The sequence below is a fragment of the Erpetoichthys calabaricus genome, chromosome 9, assembly GCF_900747795.2.
Source record: "Erpetoichthys calabaricus chromosome 9, fErpCal1.3, whole genome shotgun sequence".
Taxonomy (NCBI): domain Eukaryota; kingdom Metazoa; phylum Chordata; class Cladistia; order Polypteriformes; family Polypteridae; genus Erpetoichthys; species Erpetoichthys calabaricus.
This window is the reverse complement of record NC_041402.2, coordinates 69578561-69605803: the sequence shown is the minus strand read 5'-3', so window position 1 is coordinate 69605803 and position 27243 is coordinate 69578561. Positions and strand designations below refer to the sequence as shown.

General features: G+C 37.8%; 1 protein-coding gene across 2 annotated transcripts in view; it reads right to left on the bottom strand.

Annotated features, from left to right (window-relative positions):
• LOC114657795 (adhesion G-protein coupled receptor G5-like) overlaps positions 1 to 27243 on the bottom strand; it is a 114381-nt gene that overhangs the window by 71958 nt on the left and 15180 nt on the right. The window contains exons 1-2 of one of the 2 annotated variants that reach the window (XM_028809698.2): positions 17461 to 17598; positions 13190 to 13315 (exon numbers count right to left, since the gene is read on the bottom strand). The gene's annotated coding sequence lies outside the window, so the exon portion shown is untranslated. Of the gene's footprint in view, positions 1 to 13189; positions 13316 to 17460; positions 17599 to 27243 lie in introns of those variants that run through there. The other variant, XM_028809697.2, reaches the window with a different exon arrangement.

The following is a 27243-nucleotide window of genomic DNA, read 5'->3' as shown; positions in this document are numbered from 1 at the left end:
CTCCCCGGCTAATATGTAAAGCTCAAAATCCTATGTGAGAGTGTACATGTGTGCATGTATGTATGTCCAGTGTACAAATCCACACTGTTAGATCAGTCTCTACTAACATTTCCCTCATTTGATCAAAGGAAGACCGTAGACTATGTCCCCACAAAGTGTTTTTGCTACAATTTGAACAGCAGTGAGACACCAGAACAGAGAAGCAGACAAACGTGGGGCAGAGCTTAAAATTACTTAACTGTGTAACACCAAGTGCTGCTTCTAGTTTATAGCAGAAATAGTCAGCAAGTACAAACAGTATTGTGTATTGTTTTCTTAATGATTCTCAAAACTTTGTTTTCTAATGTTTTTTTTATCCAGCCTCAAACTTTATAAGTAAAATAGGCAAAATCATAAACAAATTATGTTGAGAATTGAGAAATTACTTGATTTTGAAATGACCAAGTAGCGACAAAGAAACAAATCTACATCAATTTAGAATACTTACTTCTCTATTATTTATTCCTTTTTAAGTCTATTCTCAGTTCATTCTACATATTTTTAGACTAACTATAGTATATTTTTAAATATTTAGTTGTGAATCTTATCATCTTATTGTTGTTACCAACTAAGGAAGACATATTGTAAGCAATTTATTCATAGTAACTAGAGGTTGTCTTCATTATTATGAGACAAAGCTAATAACAAACACATTTTGTTGCCTTTCGCTTTTTTTACAGCAATTGTGGATTCAAATTAATTTTCTAAATTCTTTGTTATGTCAACATATTTGTGTGCAGTTGTTGACATACTGCATCCTGCACGACCCTATGGACTGGATATTATTTGGTGTTGAAAGAAAGCAGATTGTGCATTCTTGGGGATATTCAATACTGTGGCGTAGCAATGGATTGTGCAGATTGTGCAAATTACAAGGGCCCACGAGCTTGGGGGGCCCTCCCGGTGCCGTATAGATTAAAAATAATTGAATAACTTAAATCACTTGCGCAGTTCATTGCGTTAATAATTTACAGTTTCAGTGCCATGTTTGCACCATCGCCAGGCAAGTCCAATCCAATTCATGATGATATTACGTATTCGGCAGGCCTACAATTTACACAAATTTAGACTTTGGGAGTTCGGAGGCTCGGAGCCTAAATGGAAGCACAACACGTCCTAGTTCGTCTTACAGAGAAGTGCACATTCCCAAATCTGGCAACCTTTGGCATGCCATAACGGACGTGAACGGAAGAAGTTTTCAAGGACGTCACATGAATAATTGTAAAAATACATTATTATCGCAAATAATTGTTACTTTTGTGCTTTGATTTGATGTCAACAGTTTTCGAAATTCAAACTCATAAACGGTAAATCGTAGCAATTCTGTTGTTAAGTTATGGTCCCCATTTTTCGGCAAATGCTGAATATTAGAACAATTTGACACTTTTTATACTCTCGCCAAATGACACCATGTCGGCCAGTAGCAGCGGATCCGGCAAACATGATAAGAGTGGTGCTGCTAAACGTAAGGCATGCCTGCAACAGGAATTGAAAAAACACTAAACTTACCAAGATTTCTACCCTTCTCAAAACTGAGCTAGGGCCAGCGGTGGTAAATGAGAATGCTGATGCTGGTGAATTGTCGCAACGATCGCAAGCAGGTTATGCAGACAGTGCAGTGAGTGAAATGGTTGCAACTATCGAGTCTGGAAGTAGCGATATAAGGGCTTCAAATCAGGTGCTATCTGCTAAAAGTGTTAAAAATGGAGAAACTACTAAACACAAACAAGCTGTATATATGACCAAGCAATTTCCTAATGACAAGGCAAATTTCTTGGAACCATTGACACCTCACTTTATGATGTCCATTTTGTCAGAACCTGTGTAAAACAAGTCGATTGTGTAGTAGTATCCTGTCAGACAGTGTTGTCGTTTTAATTTGTTACAAATTGAAATTGCTTCATTTTATAACACAGAAAAGTTTCTAGTTTCTATCTTATGTTACATTTTAATCATCTTCTATCACAAAGTTGTCTTAGAAAAGCAAGCGGGTCCATATCTTACATATATTTATATACGACTACTACTACCCACACCTCCCACATTCCATTCCCACAATTTATTTTATTTTTGCTAACTTACAGCTGCCCTAATAAAGCAGTTTAAAAAGTTATTACAAATTCCATTTAGAGAGCCTGTTTGTTTGTCACCAGCATGTGATCGGATAGTGTTACCATCGCAAATAAATTACTAACAGTTATGCTAGACAGGAGGGACCCACCTCAGGGTGCTGCACAGGGGCCTTCAGCAAGCTTGCTATGCTACTGATTCATCATATTGCGCCTCATTCTTTTTGTGGGAAGGCTTCTTTAGGTTTGATAATAAATCTATTTTGCTCTAGTGATTTTGTCTTTCTGTGAAATGGTGTCTTATCATTAGAATTGGCCTGCAATGGACACTTTCCAACGACACAACAGCACACAACAGTAAATAGATGTCGAACACAACTACAGCAAACAGAAATATGCACTATCCCAGTAAATTGTGCAAATTCCAGCTAATGTCTTAAAACAAAAGACTTGAATATGCAAAAAAATTCAAATGAATTAACAAATTAAATCTCATAAAATTGTTACCTAAACATATGTATAGTAAAAAGATGACAACTAGAACAGTTTGTACAGAGTGACCATGACAGACTGTAAAGGGTGAAAACACAAACCCAGATATTCACACTTGCACTCACACATATACTGTATGAGTATACTTTACTAAATGAGACTTTTTTTTAACTCACTTCATTTTTATCTAAGATTTTTAACTTCACCACAGCAAAGCTCCAAATAAGAGTAGTACTGAGAACTCCTTTTTTTATTACTTTGTACAGTAGTTGTTTTACAGGCAGAGTGATGTGGTCTATTCTAGCTGAGGGAGAATTAAAGAGGAATTTTCTTTAAATTTGTTCTGATGTGGACAGTAATACATATATACAGTCCATACAACTATAAATCAGTTGCTTGAAATTAGTTCCTTAATAAATTTATTCCTGCGATGGGCTGGCACCCTGCTCGGGATTGTGTTCCTGCCTTGTGCCCTGTGTTGGCTGGGATTGGCTCCAGCAGACCCCCGTGACCCTGTGTTCGGATTCAGCGGGTTGGAAAATGGATGGATGGATGGATACATTTATTCAGAACAAGCATTGGCAATGTCAGTGAATACACTGTATTATTAGGAATGTGAGTGCCATGTGAGGGCCAACAACCCTACAACGTGGGATTTTATTAGTTTTAACATTTAACAGATAAATAAGGTGTGCTTGTATTTAGAGCTCAGGTAAGTAGAATGGTATCCCACTTACGGAACATGTCACGAAGTACAAATGAAAGGATGGAAAGAGAAGGTATGATTTTGCCAAGAAGGTCAGCACTACTGCACCCAAATTTACATGACAATGATGGGAAACATCAACCAGGATTCTTATTTTATACTAGCTTTATATCTGGAGTCAAGTTGAGCTACACAATGCAGGTATACCCAATAGAGATAACTGGGTAGTTACATTTTCAAAAATGAAATTCTTCTGAATGATCTGAATGGTAAGGTGGTAGAATGTCTAATGTTGCTGTTGGACAAATCCAGAGATCTACTCTTTATCCACAGCCAAATCGATGTCTGTAAGGAATTTGTATGAAAGTATTCTCTAGTAGACTGGCATTCCATCATTATTTGGTTCCTGCCTTGCACTCAATGCTGCTGTTAAGCCTCCCTACAACCTTGCAATGGATAAGTCTGCTTTTTTCTTGATGGACATGGTTCCTTTCTTGTGTCTGTCAAAGTCAAATTAGCTTTCTTGACCCCAATCAACAAGTTTAAGAAATCAGGTACAGTGGAACCTCGGGTCACGAACGTCTCGGACAACGTACAAATCAAGTTACGACCAAAAAGTTCAGCAAACTTTTACATCTGTTCACGACCACACACTCGGGTGATGAACAAGCCAGTTTCCCTTCCGGTACGTACGCGGCAATGATTTCCACACGTGTTCAGTCTCTCCCTGTGCATTCACTGTGCAGCGAGTGAACGAGAGAGAGAGGGCTGGCTGCGTAAGGCTGAGAAGGCAGTTAAAGAATGCACCAGGCTTGTTTTTAAAGAGACTGATTCGAGCATTGTTTTAACCTCGTTGTATTTAACGAAGACTTTTTTCTATTGGATTTTAACCTCCACTTCACTTCTGTTTACAGCGATCGGTTCGTAGCGTGCATTGTTGCAATGTTACTTTTCTTGGTTGTTTATTAAATTACGGATTTTTCAAATGTTCATGTTTTTCCCTGTGCTTAAAACTTATTAAAAAAAGTGTTTACAGCGAGCAGTTCGTAAGGCTATAGCGTGAATTCTTGCAATGTTACGTTTCTCTGTTTAAGGTTTTCTCAGTGTTATTCAATGTTTTTACATTTAGTTTACTATTACACTGTGCATTCTATGTTATAATTAACTATTTTTGTGCTTAAAAATCTTAAAAAAAATATATTTACATTCAATGGCGGCACGGTGGCGCAGTGGTAGCGCTGCTGCCTCGTAGTTAGGAGACCCGGGTTCGCTTCCCATGTCCTCCCTGCGTGGAGTTTGCATGTTCTCCCCGTGTCTGTGTGGGTTTCCTCCGGGCGCTCCGGTTTCCTCCAACAGTCCAAAGACATGCTGGTTAGGTGCATTGGTGATTCTAAATTGGCCCTAGTGTGTGCTTGGTGTGAGTGTGTGTATGTGTGTGTCCTGCGGTGGGTTGGCACTCTGCCCAGGATTGGTTCCCTGCCTTGTGCCCTGTGTTGGCTGGGATTGGCTCCAGCAGACCCCCGTGACCCTGTGTTCGGATTCAGCAGGTTGGAAAATGGATGGATGGATATTTACATTCAGCTCATACGGTTCAGAACGGATTAATTGTATTTACATACAATCCTATGGGGGAAATTACTTCGAGTTACGACCAAATTGGGTTACGACCAGAGTTTTGGAACGAATTACTGTCGTGACCGGAGGTTCCACTGTATATTTTTTGGTCATATTATGTACATTTAATACAGTTTACAAATCAAGTATGGCATCAAATGCATTTTACATTTATTGAACAGGTTGTCTCTCCTGAAGGTTTTCTTTTATTGTGCTTTGCCATATTCTGAGATGGAAAAAAATTCTAAAGTGCTGAAGCATTTTGTATTAGAAGTGTATTTTCGCTTTCAGTCGTGGATAGATTCTGTTTTTGCTATGATTTGTTCCTCAAGAATGAAAGAGGAAATGTAACTTTATATGTGGCTGCAAAGTGCAGCATGGTTCTCTTTAACTTAACCACCAAAACATACGTGGAGAAAACAACAAGAGAGAACAACAGAGAAGTTTAAGACATTTAGTGTATGGTTACGTATGTGTGCTTAGACAGCTTATTATAGGAAAAAAAAAATAACCATGTTAATACGTAATACTTACTACTGCAAAAAATGTAGATATATTTCATACTGCTAGGTGCCCTGTCTTTTGCCCAGCACTGCTGGAATAGGCTGTTATGTTACAGTATGTTATGTTATGTTATGTTATAACATGGTGAATTGTTGTGTTCCTAGTTGCCTTGTAGCCAGCATAGTTATATGATATATAAGAAGTGATGATCTTAAAAGTAGCCTCAAGTTATTAAAAATCAAATGATCTTATAAATTATTTTACATTTTAAAATGTAGTCACACTTGGTGTTTTTTCACAATTTGGAATGTAGAAGACCAGAATATATCAGTGTGCGGGTGATCTGAACTGACAAAGGTGGACAATGCTGCTTTATGTGTGTAGAAATGTTTATATTCAGTACGTTATCAGTAACAAAGTAAAACACAAGATTTATGGTAAATTTTTGGTCCCTTAGTATCATATATATATAAATAAAATACTTTGGTTTTTCCTTTTCTGTTTTCTTATAAGAGACTGAATTCGTTGAAAGTATTCAGCCTTATGGCCCTTAACCATCCCCTACTTTTATGAGCTTGTCTGTTATACATTTTATTTATTGTAACTACGATGTAACATTAATCTACCCATTTTCTAAACCCACTTAATCCAATTCCAGGAAGAATGTGTCGTTTACCCATAGGGGGCCCATGTCTGCTCTGCCAAACAAAATGAAAATTATATGTACAAATTGTTTAAAAATGAATGCAGCCCTTCTTACAGAATAAGGACATTACTTGTTGGCAAGGAGAGTTTTAATTTTGCATGAGCAAACATCTGGAGAAAATGTACAAATAGCAATCAATTTTTAATTTATATAGTGTCCTTCATAGAATGTACAATTACAAGGAGCTATACAAATCAAACAAGAAAAAAAAATCTTAATTTCATATATTGGCATGCATTAATATATGGCATTAACCCCATTTAGAATGTTAAGATTTTAATTAAAGAAAAGTGGAGTAGAAAGTGGCTAATTTTTCTATCATCCAAAAAAAGCTGTACCTTACAGATAACACTACTTAGAAAGAGCAGTCTGCTTGACTAAGGATGGGGAGTCAGCCTTACAGACATGCATATGTGTATTTTCATGTAAAGAAATGCAACGGTTCCCAAAAAAAAAAGCCTGCAAAAAAAGGTAACATATCTTCAACTTGTCGGTTCCTCCACTCTCTCTCTCTGTTGTTTCAAATTATTTTATTAACACAGATAACTTCACAATGCTTGTACAAATGGATGCATATTAGCTGAAGAGCTGATGCTTCCTTTGTCTTTTGCACCTCATTATTAACTTACTGCTGGTTAACAAAACAGGCAACATTTATATCTTAATGCTGCTGTTTAAAACTAATACAGCCAATTAAGGTTTCAGAATCATAACAAATGAGTTAACTAAAACTAAGACCAAAAATTATTGCTTTAGTAGTAAATAAATGGGTTAAAAAAAAAATATATATATATAGGTCTGAAACACAATCTGATTCTTTGTGTGGTCACCTACCAGGTAACACTTATGGTTGGTTGGCCAATCTGCAAACATCCGTCACGCCGTCTCAGTTGCAAGAAGCAGATCATAGATATGTTATATAGTACCTGCCAAATAATACAAAGAGTACATGACATGTGTTTCGCCCTGCTTGGGGCTCTTCAGGTGTACGCACCGATCTACATCCTGTCAAAAAAGCGAACCAGCCACAGTGGCGTCCCACGACTGAGTCTCTGCCTTAGGCGCTGATGTCTGAGGTTCGTTCCTTGAAAGGGGAAGCAAAAGTACATGCACCTGACAAGCTCCAAGTAGGGCAAAACACATGTTGTGTTCTTCTTGTATTATTTGGCAGGTACCATATAACATATATTCAGCGTTTGTTCTCTGTTTCTGTAGTTGTAGGACTCCTTGGAAAACCATACACTGTGCAAAGGTGTTGTGTAAAATTAAGTTAGTTACTTACTACGGTTACTTCATATAGCTTGAGGTAATTTGGTTGCAAAGAACAAATCCAGTACACACCAGGCTAGATGTAGTCATTGAATCCTCATCGGTAATAATTTGTTAGGGAATACAATACCCAGAAGATCATTAACTCCCTTCCTCCAGTCCAAATAGTAAAATGTGTAAAAATGAGCTCAGATGCCACTGACTGTCACTAGTCAAAGCCTGCAGTTACCTTAGATCATTAAGGGCAGGACTGACCAATGTATCAAAATGAATGGCCACAGAGATCACTGACTTGTACTTTAATGACAGAGACAGAAATTTTGAATTCTTATACTTCGTCTTACATTTTTGGTTTCAACTTTTTCTAGGTCTAGCCTGTGGAGTGTCTTTTATTTCCTCTTCTTTGTATTTAAAATGCCATTTGCTGAACTTGCTAAACTAGCTGAATGCTAGTGGTGGTGTTTTTTGACAATATTAGCTTAATTACTTTAATGTCCAATCATAGTTCTCTTGCATGCTTGAACAGAAATGTGATATTTTTAAAGGCTGTAAAGACAGAATAGCATGCAGGAAAATAATACATCTCTAATAATATCTTCTTCAGAAGTTAGAATTTTATCAGAGAAAAAGCAATATAAAAATGCATACTTCACTCTTTCAATTCCTGAGCTACAGAATTTCTTCACGCTACGTTTTAAAAGACAACAAAATTAACTTGGTTGTCCTTACGTAGTGGCTTTTCTCTGCTCTAACTCATGATTCATTGGGGTATTCTCATGATTTAGCAAAGCATTAATGTGCCAATGAGAAATGACAGCTAAATTTATTGATGTGATGATTTACCTGTAAGAACAAGCATTCAATATTTTTACCATTGGGAAAAACATTTAAAAATATAGAGACCAGGGGCCTCATGTATAACGCCGTGCATAAAATTCACACTAAAACATGGCAAATGGATAAACCTAGAAATGTGTGTATGCACAAAAAAATCAACATGCATACTGTAAAACTCTGCATACACCAAGTTCCACTCACTTCCCCTTTATAAATCCCAATGAATGTAAAATTTAACACACATGCATGCACCTACAACCCCGCCCAGACTCCTCCCAGAATTTTGCATATTTGAATATGCAAAACAATATAAATAGCCCTTTCCGTTCAGTTTTTTGTTAAAGGACAATGGCTAAATCACATGGAAAAAAGAAGAATTTCAGCGAATGTGAAGAAAAGGCAAGAATAAACATACTATTTGTTGGCTTAAGCAGTGGTATAAACAACAAAAGGAAGTTGATGGAGTAATAACAGCGTGGTGGAGAAACTCAACAGTTCACGTTCAGAAAGTCACACAGTGCTCAAAATAAAAAAAGAAGTAGTCAGATATCAAAGTTGCAGCCCACCATCTGTTTATTCTGTTTCAGACAATATTACAAAAGCTGACCCCTGTGCTGAGGACGTGACTCCAGGCGGTGATGGTGCTGCTGTGCCCAGCACATCTTCAGACTTTGGGTGCTCACACACATCTGCCTCAGAAACCGCTAGGTGACCATCTGTCACCTGGTGACGGACTCTGTTCTGGAGTCACAAAATGCAATAGTGGATGCCATAAGAGATGTGGCCAATGAACTAAAGAATATAAGGGCTGTACTATGTGATATTGACAATAAATTGAATTAATTTTTTAAAAACATAGTGCTGCATCTGATTACCTGTCTTCACATTCTGCTACCCATCCATCCATTATCCAACCCTCTATATCTTAACTACAGGGTCACGGGGGTGTGCTGGAGCCAATCCCATCCAACGCAGGGTGCAAGGCAGGAAACAAACATCGGGCAGGGCACATGCCCACCGCAGGACACACACACCCACACACCAAGCACACACTAGGGACAATTTTGAATCACCTAACCTGCATGTCTTTGGACTGTGGGAGGAAACCGGAGCACCCGGAGGAAACCATGCAAACTCCACACAGAGTGGACCTGGGAAGCGAACCCGGGTCTCCTAACTGCGAGGCAACAGTGCTACCACTGCGCCACCGTGCTGCTCCACATTCTGCTAATTACATTCAAATGAAGTTGTAATGCTGTGCAAATTGGCTGATCATTTGATGAGTCCGGTTCAGGTTCATCATAATACATCTCCTCAGGTACTGGCAAGCCACAACTGTGTGCCACATTATGCAGCACGCTACATGCCTGCACAATGAGACATACGTTCTGTGGACTATAGAGCAATACATTAATAGAGTAGATGCTTTCTGTTTACAAAAGCAAATTCAATCTCTGAAATCACCTTTATAGTGTAGCATTGGTGCCGAGCGCAGCAATGGATAGATTCTTTGCTCTTTTTATATGGCTCTTTGAGGTCACTCGCTATCCTTAAAAGGACTACTGGCCTTTTGCTGCACTAGTTGGAAAAGCACTTGCAAATATGTTGTGTTGCCATTTTATAGGCTCTCATGCTATAAATGATGTACTGTAATGCCAGCTCATTGTTTTGGTGATTTAACCCTGGCTGATGTAACTTGTCCAGCGCAGTTGCAATTGCACTAGCAATGTGTGTGCAGGTGACCAATCAGATTACATTTGGAAAACCGGATGTTGCTATAAATTGCATTTTGATGTTTGCCTGTTCAGCCACAGTGTAAAGAAATCTTATATATCTGGATGACAAGTAGATAATACCATCCTATACAGCTGGCATGGTGCAACTCAGTGATGTTTGTGAAATACTTGCTCAGTTAGCAGGTTCATGTTGAAAAGATTCTATGGCTAAAAACCCGAGAGTGGACAGAACTTGCATCCGATCAAGTAAAGCACAATTCCTCAAAGCCTGCCTTTATAAAGTCTGCACCAGATCAGTCCCTCAGCTCCAAGAGGGTAGTTCTTGGAAATTGAAATCAACTTAGGAGACAGTTATCATCATCTAGAAATATGCACTCTCTTCTAATTGCTCCATTTGCGATGTCTTCTAGCAACGTCATAGCTACTACGGTAGATGGAATAGTTTGGCCATTCCATGCCCCATTATATTGTTACAGAATGATTACAATCAAGTGAATTAATTTGTAAACAATATGCAATTAATTTTGGTGTATTTGACAAACCCCACATCATGGATGCGAATATGAAAAAGAAACAGTAGCACTGCTTTGATGCTGGCTGCAATCCGTTTGCAGTACCAAGCAGAAAAGTGCATATGCATGACGTGAAGCTGCTGTGAAAATGTGTGTGGCTTTACAGCAAGTTTAGTTTTTATAAATCTTGGAGTGAGTGTGGAAACAGCCGTCTGCAACATTTGTGTGCCTTTGCACCGTTTATACTTGAGGCTTTAGAGATTTTGCCAGTCCATAACAGTGGAGTAATTATTCATTAGAAAATCTACTACACGTGTATTTTGTCAGTGTTGGCAATAGTTGTATGTACAGCAGGAGTGACAGAGGTCTTAAGTTAAAGATTATTTTCTGACTCATTCATTTGCTTCTCCAGGACAATATTGTCTTGAATGTAACCTATTTTTTGACCCTTAATCAATCACAGCTAGACATACCTGCTTTGTATTGGTTTGCTAAAATGGCATAATAATAAATCATAAAAGTTCTGTTCTTCTTCTTCTTCTTTCTCTTAATCCTTTCCCATATCTACAGTATATGGTGTTGAAGTGTCTGATCACTCATTTCCATACAGCTCAGTCCTGCACCTCCTTCTCAGTCAAACCCTTTTCCTTCAGATCTTCTTCTACTTTATCCATTCACCTCCACTTTGGCCTCGCTTGCTTTCTCTTCCCCAGTACTTTCTTTTTCTTCACTGTTTTATCCAAATATTTATTGTCCCTCCTCATCATGTGCATACCATTTCAGTCTACTTTCCTGTTCGTTTTTAGATATCTTGCCCTTTTTTGTTGTACCTCTGATAGTCTCATTTCTTATTCTTACATTTATTGTAACCCCACACATCCATCTCAACATTCTCATTTCTGCCACATTCCACTTCTTTTACTGCACTTCATTTACTGTCCATATCTCAGCTCCATACATAATTATTGTTGGTCCTACTTTAAAAATCTTACCTTTAATCAAACAATATACCTGATATCTTCTTGCAATTATTACATAGAAAACTAACATTGTATTCATAATCCCCAAGGCCACCAAACCCGTAAATAGAGCATATAGAGTGTTTCAGATAATGCAGAGAGAGCTGCAAAAAATTTTGAAACTAACTGATTATAACAGCTACATGCCACATTTTCTGTCCATCACATGGTAGCAACAGGTGCCTTTGCTTACAAAAGTATGGCAGCAGATATTCAAAAACACATCACACACAGTTACCACAATAAAACAAATATCCAATGAAGACATTAATAAAAAATAACCACAGCATCAAAATGAAAATAAAAGTAGAACATTTGCAAAATTCCATTCTGCACCTTCTTAACTCTCTGTTTGGAGCCACGGAGATTATTAACATTTGGAATTTAATTAAATTTTTTTAAATAAAGTTATTCCCACATCCAGACTCAAGGCTCAGTATCAACATCTTTTCATGAGAGCAATTGAAGCTGATAAAGAAAAAAGTCAACAGCAGTCTTCTTGTGAGGACTAAGAGAAGAACCCGTTGTTTCCTTCCTTTATTAAAGTGGACCAAAAACTGGTGTTCTGAGGATGTGCTGCTTACATAATTTGAGATGGTGATGGTGTTCAGAAAGTTTACTGACATCTTCTTTGGCACTCAAGATGTCTTTGTCCAAAGCAGAAATAGAGACTTTTCACTGACACACACCTCTCATAGACCCAAGAAGTCAACAGTAATACAACTGCTCTGTTTTTACATTTGTCCAATGTGTAAAACAATTTTTTTCACTTGAATTTGAATGTCGCATAGAGATTCAGTTCTAGAAAACGCAAAAGTACTCCAGTCAAAAAATCTGTAAAGTATAATTTAAGTTCATGACAGTGTCTCCTGGTGTTCAATTGTTTTTATACAGTGTGTTTTCTCTCCATTTAATTTTAGTGTTGAGTTTTTATATTTCATACTATTTCATAATTCAACTGTCTCTGTAAAATTCTTTGATAAAGTTCGAGTGAAAGAAATCACCATGGATGGGGCAACCAATTGTATAACGAATACTTTTCTCAGCATATTAACATTGTAATGTGAAACCAAAGCGTTCTCTTTGTGAAATTGTATTCTCATATGATTCACGCAGCACATGAGTAGACACAATCAATAAAATGCTCTTTGGTGCTGTGCAATACAGGTGGTCTACCACAAGATGTGTATAGTACATTAAAAATCCTAGACAAAACATTAAAATGTTAGCGATGGAAATACACTATGCAGGCAAAAAAAACCAAATGTAAACCTGATGTCTGCTGCCACAATTAAAAAGCAAATGGGCAAACACAGACTAAATAACATTTTCTGGTATCCATTCAACCCAAAGCAAAAAAAAAAAAAAGTAAATATTAGGATGGTTATGCCACAGATAATCTCATAGCACATTTTTTTAATTTTCAAAGAGCTTTTAGTTACGTTTTCACATTGCACTTATACATGAAAAAAAGTACTGCCTGCAAAATGACACTTTATAACTCATACAAATGTTTATGTTAATCTCTCAAAGTGAGGTGACCTTGACATATACTGTAACTGGAACAGTACTACAGAATTTAAAGTGTAAGAGAAGTTGACCCTTTTTGACATCTTAACGTTAGTATTTGTTGGCTATAGCAAATCACATACTGTATGTTAATAATTTTAAGTCCATTTTGCATACCTTGTAAACACACTCTGCTCTTTTCTGTTGTCCTTATACGCTGATTGTTGGCACAATGTTTTTTTTTTTCCTCAAATTTGTTATTACGTCTGAATGTAGTCAAGAAAGGCTCAGCCCCTGGTGACCCTGTATTGGAAAAAGAAGATTATGACAATGAATAGGTTAAAAATCCAAGAAACATATAGAATTGTTCAGCCTTTCAACATAAGACCCAAAAACTACTCTAATAAGTAGAATCAACCAAATGGATTACCTTGTCTTTAAATTTGAATACTAGCATCTACTACATAATTAAATATTAAGTATGTGTGCCAGTACCTCTGAGCAATCTGATTGGTTAGTTTGGCTTTTGTTGTGGTTGGTCAGTTTGGTGATGCGACAGAAGAGGAAGTACTAGTGTGAGATGCAGGAGTAAAGGCGTATGAGGCATGCTGAGAGAGTCCCCTTCATAGAAGGCAAGTATAAAACCAGATGAGAGGTGAGAAAGGTGCCTTGAAATTAATGACAGAGTTGGAGAAGCAGATCTTTATGGAAATACACTTGAGAGTGGGAGCACCAGTTAGGAGATAGTCACACACACAAATACAAAGGAAAGGCGCTGAACGTACACACATGGCAGGAGTTAACAAATATTTTTTTAAATTATTCTATTCCATATTGCAAGAGAGAGAGACAAACAGAGAAAAGATTTGGGGATCCATCCCATATATTGTAACCACAACTGCTTCAATTAAAAAAAAAAAGCTCCAGAGTAGTGTCTGGAATGGAGTCCAAAATGGGACTGACTAGCAAGGTGAGATGGTTGGGTTTTATAGGCAGTGAGCAGGAAGAGGCGGGTCCAGGAGGGAGTTGGCGGAAGTGAGGTCACTAGGAGGGCGTGGACATGAAGGGAGTGCGGGTGCAGGAAGTGATTTAACTGGGATTCGTTTCTGGCAATCTGTTGGAGAGGGAGAAGAGACATTAATGCACTTCATTAACCCCTGACTCCACCTTTTACTCTCAGTTAAGCCCTTAGACTGCCTCCCAAGCACACGTGTGTGTCTGTGTCTTCGAAATGTAGCGTGGCTAGTTTAGAAATAAAAATGTCTATGTATTGTATGGAACATCTTTATTTGTCCCTGTCTATTGCAGACACATTTATTCAAAACCATCTGTGCTTCTTTTTACATGTTTACAAATTGTTCATAAGCTATTCTTTTGCTCATTAACCATCTATTCCTATAAATAAATGCAGTCCTAAGCTTCTTGTGCATTACCTTAAGTTTTATTTTCTGTTGTTTTTTTTTAAATACTCCATTGCAGGTACACTACAGTAATTATCACAAGTTGTGCTAGGTAAAGGTATCTACTAAATAATGATATTATAATAATAATAATAATGTAATGTTTTTCCTATTCATAACCTACCTTAATATGTACAAAACTTAAATGACAGTCCAAAAAACCTTTCATGGGGTAACAATACTGAAGAAATGTACACCCTCAATGAAATTACTGTAATGCTGCGCAATGACACTATTATATTAGAAATAAAAGTACATGTTTAAAGTTTCAAAAAATAATTTTTTACAAATTCCCAGTGACTAATATTTTTTTACATTTTCTCATTAATATCTGTATGAATGTAATAACCACATATACTTCCAAAAATGGCGATGAACACCCTAGGAGTGATCTACTTCCAAAGGAGAGCTAAGCACTTTAAGTGGTATTGCTTCAGTAGCTACGAATCTACAGGGTGGTCCAGATATAATTATGCAATTATTGTATTGCATTGCATTAAAAGTTGCATAGTTAGATCTAGACCACCCTATACGTGGTCCTCACACAGTATGTATTTACTGTACCTAACTCTGGATAAGAAATCACGTGCTGCTGCATACTGTTACATGGGAAGGATGCTCCCTTTTAAAATCTCTTATTTAAAGTTGGCATGTTTTTTAACATAACCTATACTATATTCCTGCATTATGCCATCTTCATGCACTATTCAAAGACATATCATAGGCTGCTACATGTGTGATAGTTGAAAGCGCTGAAAGAGTTCACAGATCTAAAAATATTTCCCCCAGATAAGGGGACCAGTAGTATATTAAATTCTTTTTATTTCATATAGAACCTTTTATGGAGAATTCCATCCAAAAGTGTTTTATAGCTATTGCACAATTCATTATTAAAGTCATGTACATTTAGGCGCGTCGAGGTAAACTGAATTTCTCATTGTCACTTCATAAAACAGGAGGAATTATAGCCTGAAACTGTTCTCTAAACTTCAAACCAAAACACTAAGCCACAGCACTAAGAGAAAACCAAAGACAGGAACAGAAATGCACCTAGCGCAGCATGGGCAGAGATCTAAGATAACAAAAAAAAAAATGGCAAAAAATTCTTTTACATTCTTTAGGCGCCATTAAGACTGGATTATTCTTGTTTGCTTTCCACTACCACCAAGGTTTTCTATTCACTCTATGCCGCAGCCATAAGAAGTTTCTTTTACCCTGTGGCCTCACGACAGCACTACAGACTCACCATTGAGCCGCTCTTTATGCACTTCAAATCACTCTGCTGCCTGTAAACAAAGTTTTGTGTGTGTGACTAAAAAAAAAAAAAAAAGCTGTGGTTGAGCAATAAATAATTAATGTGCCACCAGGGTCCCACACAAGTGGTCAAAAAACAGCGCTAGGTAGTGTATAGTCTAGCTACATTGTCCTGGCTACAGAATGTGAATTGTTTTGTTTGTATCAAGTAAGCATTAGCTTGTCAAATTGAATTTCAGGAGATGTAAAATACCAAAAAGTACATAAAATGGTGAAATAATACAACACATTCTTGTGGGTTTAATTTCATATTAATTATATATATTTTAATTAACTGAAAGTTGCTTGTTAAATAGGAATAAAGACAATGTAAATGTGAATAGTGTGCTAATAGATTTAAAACTGGTGTGAATTTTAATAATGGCTAATTAAACATTTAAAATCTTTTTGAATGCAAGTAAAGTCTGTGTCCTGTGGTGGGCTGGCACCCTGCCCGGGGTTTGTTTCCTGCTTTGCGCCCTGTGTTGGCTGGGATTGGCTCCAGCAGACCCCCGTGACCCTGTAGTTAGGATATAGCAGGTTGGATAATGGACGGATGGATGGTAATGTCTATGTAACAAAATGTAGTTAACTAGTTTTCTAATAAAGTTTCTTCAATTGCCAGTCATTTTTTACGAATTTCACTGTTGATGGTTAACTGTTTCTAATAGTGGTTTACTAAATAACATTCAACTCAAGAACTGTATTTTTCTCCAGGTGGAAATTTGATTTTTTACACAAGCTCATTTAATGAATGAATGAATTAATATATACACACACCGGAATGATTGAAAAGAAAGAAAACCTCTGGCTTGACAGTTACAATCAAAGTGAGGCATTGTGTAGGCATATTGCCATTGTTATAAAGGAGTCCCAGTAGAGCTGCTGAATAATTTGTTGGCTGTTAGTATGTCAGAGAGGTGATGTGCAGCAGTGTTCATAATGGCACTCTGCTTTGTTTTCACTCTCGATTCTGGGAAGCTTGCTGTTTTTCTTGGCTCTGAAGCTGCTCGTTTGAGTGATGCAATGCAAGCTCATACTGTTAGTGACTCATCAACAGTAATCGAATGCCTGTTCTGCTTTGTCCCAGATGATGATGCTTACAGTTCTAGTATCCAGTGATCCTCACCCTGATAAGTGGGTTAAAAATTAATTGTTTTAGCCCAAAGAAAGTGTAAGTAATATCTTCAGTATTTTTGTCATTGAATGTTATAAATTCCCTTTTGGATTAGTAAAGTTTTATCCAATCTCTTCTAATCTAATCTAAAAACTGGTTTCCTTATTGTTAAGATAGCTGATTAAGCAATACTGTTGAATATTCAAACATTTAAAGGCTGCAGATAACCAAACTGGTTTCAGGCCAGTTACTCAAGAAAAGCAAAACGAAAACTTAGAGCAATGTGTGGGATTATTATAATACAGATACATATTAATATATATATAGTATATATAGAAATATATTAGTTGCTTATATTGGTCTGTTTCATGTTGACTGATATTGAACAAATTTAAAAAATAACTTATTTCCTGCTAATAAATCCCACATCAATGTTAGCAAGGCACCAACTGTGCTATTAAAATTACTTCTCCGTTTTAAGCACTCAGCACCAATTTAGAGTCAGATACACTTTAATATAGCAAAAAAAAAAGAAAAGTAAGGAAAGATAGAACAACAATATCAGGCCAGTAACTTACATAACAATATCCCAAGCAATGTCCAGGTGTTCTGCTATGTAATTTGCCTTCATGTAGATAACTGAATTGGTCCTTCAGTTTAGTGACTAATTCCTTTTTTTCTGAGCATGTAGTATGCTCTTTACTTTGCATTGGTTATTCTCCAATATGTAAACTATGACTTGTGGCCTTTAGCCAGTGTCTATTTTCAGCTTCACATCTGAAAGCATATGCTTAGGCTTATTAGTTATCAAGTAAGAGATTTAAAGATGCAGAAGATCTTTCAAAAACAAAGTACTTTTCATAGTAATTGCAGTACCAGACATGTTAATGATTATGTTAATGTGATTCTGGAATTTGCTAAAAAAATGGAAAAATGCTAAAAAGACTAAAGTGACTTTTCATGTTATTTAAGACTGACACTGATTTTGTTTTCTTTGAAAAGGAAAACCCCAAAATGGCACTTACTTTTAGTACACAACATTGGTCATTTTTGATTAGTTAGTCTTTTGTTTCTCTTAACAAGTACAAGTAAACAATAATAAATTTAATTTAATATGATGCCTTTCAATAGGAACAACAAACCAAGCAACTTTCAAAATGCAGAGCTATCATGCACTTGTACACAGATATTCGTCCACCATGAGAACAAGCAGGTAAGACTGAATCAGAAGCCAGTCCTTTGTAGTCCATTGGCAAAGCTACTAGGGCCACATATGTCTAAAGAATCTGCTGCATGTTTTAATAAAAATGGTCTTCAATTATTTTAGTTTAGATTATTTAATTAATGTTTTAGCAATTGAAGCAGTGGTAGCAGGGAGTTATGCTAACTGTATTAACAAGTTAAAAACCTCTACTGCTCTGTTGAGTTTTGTGGTCTATCTTTAGGTTTGTGGAACATGAAATGGATTAAGTGAGTTTGCAAATGGTTGGATTATCTTCTTAGGTGTCAGTAGTTAACATTTGAAGTTGAAGAGTCGGTGGCGCAGTGGTTAGCGCTGCTGCCTCGCAGTTAGGAGACCCGGGTTCACTTCCCGGGTCCTCCCTGCATGGAGTTTGCATGTTCTCCCCGTATCTGCGTGGGGGTACTCCGGTTTCCTCCCACAGTCCAAAGACATGCAGGTTAGGTGCATTGGCGATCCTAAATTGTCCATAGTGTGTGCTTGGTGTGTGTGTGTGTGTGCATGGGAGTGCGTGTGTGCATGTGTGTGTGTGTGTGTATGTGCGCCCTGCTGAGGGCTGGCACCCTGTCTGGGGTTTGTTTCCTGCCTTGCGCCCTCTGCTGGCTGGGATTGGCTCCCGTGGCCCTGTAGTTGGGATATAGTGCGTTGGATAATGGATGGATGGAGTTACAAGTGCTTATATTGGTCTAAATTGCCATTACATATGTATGTATGACTTTTACAGCTCAATACAACTCTTTAATGGGGTTGAAAAAGACGCACTACATACTGAGTGATACTAGTGTGCAACAAGCCACCTGCTGGGGAAAAAGCACACATGCATCCTGGGATCAAAGTGCAGAGATTACAGTTTTGTTACCATACAGTCTGATCATGTCAGATTTGGGACACCGGCTTTTTTAATTTCTTTTTAATATGAAAGCAAACAGGAATCAGCTCTCTCATGTTATAACATCTCAGCAATGGTTGTAGTTGCAGTAGTTTTGTCACATGTTCAGAGCACAACAAAATTCTTATATTTTTTATTATGTTGTAAGGTTCAGATGATCACTTTTTATTTCAGGACATTTGCTTCTCTGATTCAGTATGGTCAGTTCTATGAAAAGGATGTGCTTGTTCAGGAACTGTATGGTAATCATTTTTGCCTCCTTTGTACTCTCCACCTCTTGCTAAACAATTTACTGGAGCCACTATTGGATTGAAACACATAAATAAAATTAGGGAGAAAATGTGAATTTTTTAAAAAATTATTTATTAATTTTATTGTAATCATTCCATACACATAGATTAATTTATAACAAAAAAGAACTGAAGACAAATCAAACCCCACCCTTGAGAAGAAGAGCTTAGCCAAAGAAGAATTGCTTAAGGCTTTTTAATAAGGCAACAATAAACAAAAGAAAGGAAGAAATATATATAGCTAAATAAAAAATGGAGAAGAGAAATAAATGCGGTAATAGTTATTTCTCTTATTCTAAAATAATATTGATTAGATCCTGCCAGGTTTTGAAAAAATTTTGTACAGATCCTCTAACTGAGAATTTGATTTTTTCCAATTTCAAATAATATAAAACATCGGTTTCCCACTGACTTATCAGAGGAGAATTAGGATTCTTCCAATTTAACAGAATAAGTCTGCGTGCCAAAAGTGTAGTGAATGCAATCACAGTTTGCTTGTCCTTCTCCACTTCAAGTCCGTCTGGAAGAACACCAAACACAGCTATTAATGGGTTAGGACGGATTGTGACCCCAAGGCTGTCTGAAAGGCACTTAAAAATTTTGGTCCAAAATGATGTTAATTTGGTGCAGACCCAAAACATGTGACCCAGTGAGGCAGGAGCTTGGTTGCAGCGCTCGCAGGTTGGATCCTGCCCTGGAAACATTTTGGACAGTTTTAAGCGAGACAGATGAGCTCGATATATAATTTTTAGTTGAATAATTCTATGCTTTGCGCATATGGAGCTCAAGTGAATTCTCTGCTTTGCTAACTTCCACTCCTTTTCTGATATATTGATTAAGAGATCTTCTTCCTAATGTCCTCTTGGGTCTTTGAAAGGTAGGAACTCTAATAAGATTTTATATAATATAGAAATGGTGTTTAATTCCTCGAAATTGAGCAGTATTTTTTCCAGCATGGTGGAGGGTACGAGGTGAGGAAAATCGGGCAATTTCTGTTTAACAAAGTTTCTAATTTGAAGATAGTGAAAGAAATGTGTAGCTGGGAGGTTGAATTTGGAACGTAATTGTTCAAAAGATGCAAATATGTTGTCTATATAAAGATCTCTGAGCATTTTAATCCCAAAACTTTTCCAGGTATTAAAAACTGGATATGTTTGTGAGGGTTGAAAGAGGTGGTTCTCTTGCAGAGGTGCCACGGATAAAAGATTTTCCATCTTAAATGGAAAATGTGAATTAAATCTCTCTATTATAGATTCAAAACTTGGGACGAGACTGCAACAAGATCTTTTAAAGAGAGATCTTTTGAAGAGAGACAGAGGCACTTTCACGTCCCGCGAGACGGTCAAGTCCCGTGATTCACATGCAGGGCAGGTTAGAGATAATGGAAGTAGGAAAATTCGAAAGTCTCAAAAAAATGAGAGTAAAGATCACATTAGCGCAAACAAACAGAAAATATTACTTAGTGAAATATTGGAACAGCAAAAAGAGATTGCATAGTGTTTGAGGATGTCTGGAGGACAAGAGAGACAAGGCAGTGAGACAAAAGGACAGCTGCTGTACAGGCTTTTAAACTTTCGAAGCATCAGTTGCAGAAACAAAGTGTCTAGGGGTGGCATTTGAACCCAAAAATCTGGAACTGTTATGCCACAGCAGTAACCAGGGTGCCACCACAGCACACCATAATATGGTAATACAATTGATGCTGTGTCTACCACTATTCATGCCATCCACCCATCCACTCTGAGACATCATTCCATGTCCAGTCTCTTCTGTCATATCAATAAGGTAGTGACTAAATTGAAGAAATCCAATGGTAAGAATACGGTGCTTCAAGGCTCTCCTGTTGGTATTTGTGCGATTTCCAACAAATTATTTAACACAGACACATTACCTTGAAAAATTAAAAAGCAGAGCTATGAATAACCTGAAATATCTGCATCACGCTCTTGTAGAGGTAGATGTATTTATCTTTCTAAACAAAATTCTGATGTGCATTGAAAATTACGCAGTGTGGGATGTAGAGTAAGCTGATGAAACACTTCACACTGTGTGGCTGAGTAAAGAGTCAAACCAAGAGTGAAAATTATAGTCAGAAAATGACTAAGTGTGAATTTCAAATACAGTTTTTGCACATACCTGTATATGCCGTAAGGACTGAATGGGTGCAGATTATGAAAGCCCACTAGTAGATGATGCTGTCATATGTTTAAAAAGCTCTGTTACTAAACTCTGGATACTTTTTTAAGCACCTTGTATTAGTAATCTTTGTGAGGGTGCTGCATGAAGTTAATTTATAGACAGTTTAAAAGAGGGGATATAGATTATACTAAAATAAAAACAGAAAGGTCATTAGAATTAAACTAAGTAATGTCCCCAAACCACCATTATCCATCCATCCATTTTCCAACCCGCTGAATCCGAACACAGGGTCACGGGGGTCCGCTGGAGCCAATCCCAGCCAACACAGGGCACAAGGCAGGAAACAATCCCGGGCAGGGTGCCAACCCACCGCAGGACACACACAAACACACCCACACACCAAGCACACACTAGGGCCAATGTAGATTCGCCAATCCACCTAACCTGCATGTCTTTGGACTGTGGGAGGAAACCGGAGCGCCCGGAGGAAACCCACGCAGACACGGGGAGAACATGCAAACTCCACGCAGGGAGGGGCCCGGGAAGCGAACCCGGGTCCCCAGGTCTCCCAACTGCGAGGCAGCAGCGCTACCCACTGCGCCACCGTGCCGCCCAACCACCATTATTTTGACATGATTAAACTATTTTATATTCTGTCTTTCAGATATAAGCATATGGGCTACCTCAGAAGTACATGTAGGTGTGTTTTCTCTCTGCTGTACTATAGCCTGATAAGGGCATTCATATTAAATTATTACGGTTTTCCTGTCTGTTGCTTTATAAACAGTGAAAAATGTTTATCATTTCTATGTGACAGGCATGCTGTAGAGTTTTAGGGGTAATTTGTAAGCACTTTATAAAAATGCAAATGAAAACATTCAAATTCTAACATTTTGCATATGTTCTCTAAACCCCACACTACTTCTTTTTGCCGGTTTTATTCTTTACTTCTTAGCAATCTTTTTTCTTTTTTTTTTTTCCCAAACCATATGGTCATTGTCAGCCAGAGCTCTTTATAACAGCACTATGTGAACAGTAGGAACCAAACCAGTTTGGGATAACAGTCAGTGACCGAGCAAATTCACACACACACGACACTCAATGACACAGAGCCTACTCTGAGGTGCCAAATAAACTAACGTGCATCTCTTTGAAATCTGGTGAATGAAACCCACATGAACACAGGTCGGCCATTTGAGCTCCACACAGAACATGCGATTTGACCCCAAGACTCTTTTATAATTTACAAACATAATCCTTCAGAGAACACAGGTAAGCATGAAGAATGTTATGGTCACACATTGAGAATGAAAAGTAAGAGAAAGTCAATTAAGTACAACAGAGGAGGTGCTGTGATGGAGAAGGTGAGGGTCAAGGTCACTTCCTAAATGGCTCTTGAATTTTAATTATTTGCTCCCATGCTGTTTTGTCAAATACCCAGTAGAGTGAATTGGAAAAAAAAATAAATTAATCAAATATGTATTCAAAGGAATATCAGCTGTTGAATGTGCTATTTGGAAATTGAATGAATAAAATATTTCTTTTTTTGAGTAGGCTTGGCCATACCAGTTAGATTTTAAGGCAGCATTAACTGTACCACGTTAGTCTTCTAGTTTTTGATTTGTTTGAGTACTGTTCATCTCCTTTTTAATTGGTTAGGGTAAAGCTTTTTTTTTTTTGTTTTTAATAATGAAATCAGGGTTTCACATGAGGAAAGTTTTTCCATTGTGATGGATAGCTGGCAGCTCAACCCGAATGCCCAAAGAATAAACGAATGGGGGAATGCATCTACTTGTGGACACTGCATCCCCGAAAGCGCTAGATGGCAGCTTCCCTGGACTGCAGCGGTGCTCTGGATTCAGTGGGATATGGAGTCCGATGACGCAGCCTTGCTAGGTACTGTGGGTGCCGCCAGGGGACGCTGCAAGAGGGCCGGAGGAGTCATGCCTCATTCATAGCCCAGAAGTTTTCCCAAGTCATGAGGACAGAAGCTCGGAAGTACTTCCGGGCTGAAGAAAAAAGCAAGTTCTCCATCTGACCAGGAAATGCTAGCAAGTCACTTGGACAGAAGAACAGAAGCACTTCCGGGTCAAGGACTATATAAAGGACTGCTGTGAACCCAGCAAGCGAGCCAAAGTCGGGAGGTAGCAGACAACGCTTGCTGGGAGGTGTGGAGGACATATATATAGAGAGAATTGTGTTGATTATTGTGTATGTTTGCCTGTTTATTGTGGCTGTGGTGCTTTGGACAATGTTTTCAAGAAGTCAAAGTATTAAAATACTTCTTGGTGCTTTTAACCTGTGTCCTGTGCATCTGTCTGCTGGGTTAAAAGGGGCATCATTGTCACCTAGCGTTCACACCATATAGAGTGTGCAATTGCCAAATAATAGCTACCAGCACTGTGACCAGTTGAGGGCCCCACCAGAGAGATACAGAACCTTCAAAAGTCCTGTCAAAGTAAAAGCAGCCTTCACAAATAAAAAGGTTCATCTTGCCAGGTTACTGATGACGTGCACTAGTCCCTTGAGAGCAATTACGGTAAGTGCCCGGGACTATTATCCCAGGGGAACATAAATGACTGAATGGCACAGATTTTTGTTGCCCCAAAGGGAGTTTTAGTCAGATAGCCCTGGGGCTTTTACATGTGTGCAGTGACTCAAATGTGGGCTCAGGCTGGTGGTATGAAGCTGCTTCATGTCATCCATTCATGTGAGATTGGAGCTGGGAAGGAAGAAGAAATACCTTAATAATAGTGAAAAAGAGAAACAGGATAAGTTATGGGATGTGCCTATTTTGGTGCGTTTAGGTTGGGACAACCTTACAACTAGATAGGAATGCATGCAGTATCTCGATGAGGCAGTCCCAGAGGAGTGCTAGATATATATTTTGCTTTTTTTATTTTTATTTTGTGTTACTCTTTGTGATCTACTCCTTTTGCACTTTTTTATGTCTTAGGCTTCCTTGGCGTTTTTTCAATTTGGGGAGTGCTCGTTATTTTTGCCCCGATTTTGCTGTGTTTACAGTAGGTCTTTACAGATTTGCCCTTTTTTGTATTTACAGGCGTGATATTATTAACATGATCCATCCACACGTGTATCTTCAAACCTGCTTATGCAATTCAGAATCACAGGGATCTGGCGGTGACTATCATAGCAGTACTGAATACAAGCCAGGGACCATACTTTGATGGGGTGTCAGTTCATTGTAAGGCACACTTACAGTACACATTGGTTCAATTTGTATGTGCCAGTTAAACTAGTATGCATGATTTTAGGATGTGGGAGGTAAAAACTGAAAAATATGAAATTTGCTGAATGGTAAATATGTAGCATTCTGTGAGCTAGACCAAACCTAAATTCAATTAAAATTCAAACATTGCATTATATGCAGAAGTTGTAAACATTTACTTTTAAAAACAATGATTTAATTATGTCATTATGAAATAATGTAGGTTAGCCATCTCAAAGTAACCTTCTCATTCAAAAGCATAAGTTTCTTTTTGTTAAAAACACAAAAGTGTGTATCTGTTTGCACTGCCATATCTACATTTATACGCTCACCCTTCCCATGGTCTCTTTGTCCTACTTCCATTTGGCAGAAGGTACCATGGCATATAAACCAGTTCTGCCAGAGTCTGCAAAAGCTTGGCTGTCAGGACTCTGAACTCTGTGCTGCCTCCATCCCTCCCCAAAGATCAGCTCCTAATATTTTATTTATATATGGTACATTTGTTACTACTGTGTTTTAATTATTAGTTGTATTTATTTATTTATTACTATGCATTTCAGTGTCCATCCATCCATCCATTATCCAACCCGCTATATCCTAATTGCAGGGTCACGGAGGTCTGCTGGAGCCAATCCCAGCCAACACAGGGCGCAAGGCAGGAAACAAACCCAGGGCAGGGTGCCAGCCCACCGCAGGGCGCACACACACACACACACACCAAGCACACACTTGGGCCAATTTAGAATTCCCAATGCACCTAACCTGTATGTCTTTGAACTGTGGGAGGAAACCAGAGCACCCGGAGGAAACCCACGCAGACATGAGGAGAACATGCAAACTCCACGCAGGGAGGACCCGGGAAGCGAACCCAGGTCTCCTTACTGCGAGGCAACAGCGCTACCCACTGCGCCACCGTGGCATTTCAGTGTACTACCTATTATTTATTTACTTACTTATGTAGAGTATAGTATAGTTCCTTACCTGTCTTGCACTTGTCCTGTGCTTATGTACATGTGGCACTGTGGGCATGGGAACCTTATTCCGTGCCACTGTGTGCTGCAATATTGTATATGGATGGAATAACAATAAAGCCACTTGACTTGATTTGACCTGTTGATGACATTTAATGGTATAACACTGTGCCCGTTTTGTCCAATGTGCCTCTTTAATTTGCTAAATTTGATGTCCATTCCAATACACATGCAGTTATATTTTATTTGTTGAATTTACAAAATGTTTCCTTTTTGATCAAATGTATTATGATGTTTTAATCCAGTCTTACACATCACTTCCTGCCTTCAATTAAATTATTAGAATTATTAGGACACTCTCTGTCTCATATATGTTGTTTTATGGCCTATTAAATATTTAGTTTTTTCCAGTTGAATGTTTTTGGATTATCTGCTTAGGAGTCAGAAAGGTTCAGAATTACTAATGTCTACAAGTACCTTGTTATAAAAAAGAGGAGGTGGATATAAAATTACATTTTCTGACAACAGTGCCCTTTTTTGCTTCCCCTGCAGTATTTTCACAACAGCAAATCAATTTGGCAGGCATTCATTTTGAAAGCCACAAGTTAATCTTCTTAGATAATAAGAATAAAGCACTTCCTAAATGACAATATTGTTTATCGGGTACTGAGGGAAGTCATAATGGTGTCATGTGAATTTGTGTAATAATTACTGTGAGAACATAGCGTAATAAGGCTGGAGCATGGTGGTTTTTTTGATGTTAAGAAAAAAAAATCAAAAGTCAAAACATGATCCAAAAAGTGGTTCATATTAATTAAAATAAGTCCAGCCCAGTTCTAGTTATAAACTTTAGATAGTTGGGTTGAAGTCAGTATGACCTTGTTTTAGTGATAATAAATAGGGTCATTAAAGAAAAACACTGTAGATGGGATACCAGTCTGTCACTGAACACACACCCACAGAGAACGGTGGATCAATTTAGTATTTTACAGTTAATTTTATATTATGTCTCTGCAGAGAAGTGATAAAGGCCACAGTTTCCAGTAACAGTTAACTGAATGCTGTTATTGTCTTATGTTTCTTGACCCAGTTCCTTAATGTCAACTTGCTAACTATTCAGTGCTCCTGTTTTAGTGCAAGTCAAATATGCTACGCCTCTGTGTTGTTCTGGGGCCACTACTTCCATCCTACAATTTGTGACAATAATGACTCGGCACAGCATTTTATCCAAAACTCTGTATAATTCCTTATATAGAGTCCGTATATATTATACTGTATATGGATGTATATTTTATCTAAAATGATATTAAGGAAAACAGTTTGCTTCCTTTGGAATGGCACGTCTTCAAATTGTATGACATCTACAATATATGCACTGGTATCAAATAAAACATAAATTAGTAGCGAGAGGTGCTAAGAATTTCATAATGCATTGCCATGAAAGTGAACTTGCACTTGTGGTAAGGGTAAGGGTAAGGAGAAGTTGAAAATGCAGCTCACATGCTCTGAAAGTCACCTTGTCAACTATGCTTAAGTAAATAACACATATACACATAACGGTTTAAATATTATCCAGCATTACCTCATCGGTTGTGAAATAGCA